This window comes from Amphiprion ocellaris, chromosome 21 (assembly GCF_022539595.1).
Source record: "Amphiprion ocellaris isolate individual 3 ecotype Okinawa chromosome 21, ASM2253959v1, whole genome shotgun sequence".
Classification (NCBI taxonomy): domain Eukaryota; kingdom Metazoa; phylum Chordata; class Actinopteri; family Pomacentridae; genus Amphiprion; species Amphiprion ocellaris.
Window position 1 is genome coordinate 8,568,122 of NC_072786.1, and position 3,354 is coordinate 8,571,475.

Consider the following 3,354-nt stretch of genomic DNA (forward strand, 5'->3'; position numbering starts at 1 on the left):
CGAGGAATGAGCGGCTCCCGGTATTTATACCGGCAGACATGTCACGAGGACGTTTCCCGGCATCGCGGACCAATCCGGGAAAAGGAACATGCGTCGCGTGTGTTCGCGCGTGATTCATGGGGCTCTGGAGTTGTCGTAGTGAGACGTGTACATGTGGTTAGTCATAGTAGCTTACTGTACAGCTTATGTCACATCTAATAATAAAATACACATTAATACTCATAAAGACTAAACTGAAATCATAATATCAAACAGGTATTGGAACAAACTGGCAAAACAGCACCTTTATTTATTTATGTTGTTGGTGATTACTGGTAGTAAATTGGGGTTTTGCTATCGAACTGTATACCTTCTGCAGGAATGGCAGCTAAAACATCCGACATTTGGATGTGAACAATAATAGTATTTGCAATATTACTTTTTTTTACATTTTATTTTTATGTAAAATATTTTGATTACATCTGTAATATTTCTCATCATGTACAGCATTGACTGTTTAATGTGTAATATTTAATATTTTAGGAACAATATCTCAATTTCATGTATAACATTGTCAACATTTTTAGATACAATATTTCAATTTTGTATCTTTATCATGTGTAGCACTGTATTTCCATCTGCAATATTTTGATAACATCTGTGATATTTCATGTTCATATACAACATTGTCAATATAATGTGGAATATTTTATTTTTATGCATTCCATTTCATTTTCATGTTCAATATTTTGGTTACATCTGCAATATATTTCATGTTCATGTGCATATTATTACCTCACTATCATTGCCAGAATTACTTGATGACCATTCATGTATAAAGAAAATTGGACATAAATATATTATATAAAAAATATAAACATGTTACATTTGAATACTAAAAAACATTTCTTATGATTACCTCAGTCCAGGAAAATTATTTCATTTTTATTTCAAGAACAGCAAGATTGCAACCATCCTGACTATGCTAGTGTTTAGGAGGGAATCATGGTGAGAAGGCTTCTTACCTCTGGGGACTATCTTACCTATATTTACCCTGAATATCTATATATAGTATCATGCAGCATAAGTAATGTAGGACATGCTTAAGAGCCTCAGTAGAGGGCAGCTGGACTCCAGTTCAGACTAATGTGAAGTCCCAGATATGCCCCTTTAAACCCCTAAATCTCTTTTCTAAAAACCCATTAAAGGTCAATTCATGGCTTCTGTATGTGTGTCCACAAGGGTACATGTGACAGAAATTTTATCATACACTCACTTCTCTAGAATAGACTGTTCCTTTGGTTCTTATAAATATTTCACCTCTCATCCAAGAGGCTCCGTCAGTTCTATCTAGTACCTTTGGGCAGTCCCAAATACACAATACAACTTCCAAATCTCACAGCTAATGAACCATTAACACACCCATCTAAAAGGGAGTGTCTGACTTAAATTTTATTATCCACCCAAGTCCGCGAAGACCCATCTGTGGACTTCTACTGTATCTCGGAAGCCTGTAATGGCTGCACATGCACCGATAGAACAAATGCTCAAGAGAACAAATGATTTTTATGAAGGGAGGCTGTAAAAGAGATTTTTTTTTCTTCATATCATCCACACATTTATAATTTATCACTAGAACAGTTGTAATTGAAGTTATTGCATCTGGACTTTGGAGATGCTGTGATTTATACTCAGTGGGAAGTTCTAAATTCTCCAGAAATCCATTCACTGTGCTCGACACCCCTCAGGAATAATCATGCTGACAAGGTGCTACAGCCCAGTCTGTAAGTAAGTGATGTGTCCTGTAAAAAAGTGCTTTGTAAAGTGTTTGGTATGAGAGACAATGCAACTGTCTCCAGCAGACCGAAACTTAGCTATTGTAGAATGAAGAGAACCCCATACACATATACTTTTTCTAGTCTATACTGGTCTGCGCACATACATGCAGATAGCATGAATAGGTCCATAATGACCCAAGACAGGTGTGACTCAAAGTGGTAATAGTGGGGAAACTTTCTAGGAAGATCTCAAGACTGGGCTAATAAGTACCTGATACGTAGTGTCTGTTTCAAGATGGCTGTTCCAGTTTGAGATGGATGACTTCCTTCATTCCTCTCTCAAAACATTTGTCTATAGAAGCAGTGGACAACTGAATCTTGTCGTCACCTTGACTCATCTGTCACCTGGCAGATTTAAACACTTCACACTTTGATGAATGTGAATCTTGGGTCATTACTGTTAAACTCTGTTTTTACATGTCCCAGCTGGGATTAGAGTGCTGCCCCTCCAGCAAGAAGGGTTAATGGCCTTGCTGAAGTGCCATTAACAACCTCTGAACTTTTGGTTAGTTGCCCAGAGTCTCAACCACTAAATCACCAGTGTCTTATTACAAGAATGTCTCTCAATTGGTGAAATGAATTGTCTTAGTGAGAGAAAAGACCACCTTTTTCCCTTCGGGCTCATCCGGGAGTTGAACCCGGGACCTCTCGCACCCTAAGCGAGAATCATACCCCTAGACCAATGAGCCACATTGATTGAGCTGCCATGTGATTTTTGGATGACAATACATATCTGGAAAGCTCCATCAATCATGCAGAACTAAAGTAAGCTCTTGGATGAGAGGTTTTCAAATAGAGAAGCTCAGCTGCTCTCTATTGAAGCTCTTATTACCACAAGATGACTGAGAATCTATACAGACACTGCAGTCTCTGCCGCTGTGATGCAGAAGAAACAGATTGTGTGCATCTGTGACATAATAGAAGTCATCATATGACTGTGCTGCAGTACCTAACCTGCAGTGACAATGTTCCTCTGTGTTGCTGTGATTGTAATTACAGGCCTCTGTCACACAGCTGAGATTGTGATTATAGGACTGTGCTGCTGACAAGGGCATTTTATGCATCTGTGATGCAGCAGATCTCCTGATTGGAGGTCTGTGATGCTAATGATTGTCCTATGATGCAGTCATGCTGTTTTACACTGCATTAGAAACAGTTCTGGGACTCTGTGCTACAATGAATGCTTTGACTTGAGCATCAGATAGATATAGGGCAGATTTGTGAAAAATATGTGCTCTGTTAAGTTTGTAACTGATTCAGTCTTTTAACTATATTCAGGCAGACATAATGAAAGAGACAGCATTCAAAATGACGGGTATGTAAGAGAAATGAATCTAACTGACGTTTTAAACTCAGATGTGCACTTTATTCCGCTTTTCTTAATATGTTTTCTTGCATGTCTTTCATTTTTCACGCCATGCACCAGCAGCTAAGCTTTATGCTGCAGTCCAAAGTAAAAACACAGAAGGAAACAGTCGCTAGAAATTTTGGATAAATACAACATTTGCTTACAGTTTTCCTTCTAATGGTGTAAAAT

The 3,354-nt window shown here is 38.1% G+C and overlaps 1 non-coding gene across 1 annotated transcript; it reads right to left on the bottom strand.

The window, feature by feature from the left end:
* Positions 1-2,434: 2,434 nt before the first annotated feature.
* Positions 2,435-2,506, bottom strand: trnap-agg (transfer RNA proline (anticodon AGG)). Its single transcript has one exon. It is a non-coding gene; the product is annotated as a tRNA-Pro (tRNA).
* Positions 2,507-3,354: the final 848 nt, after the last annotated feature.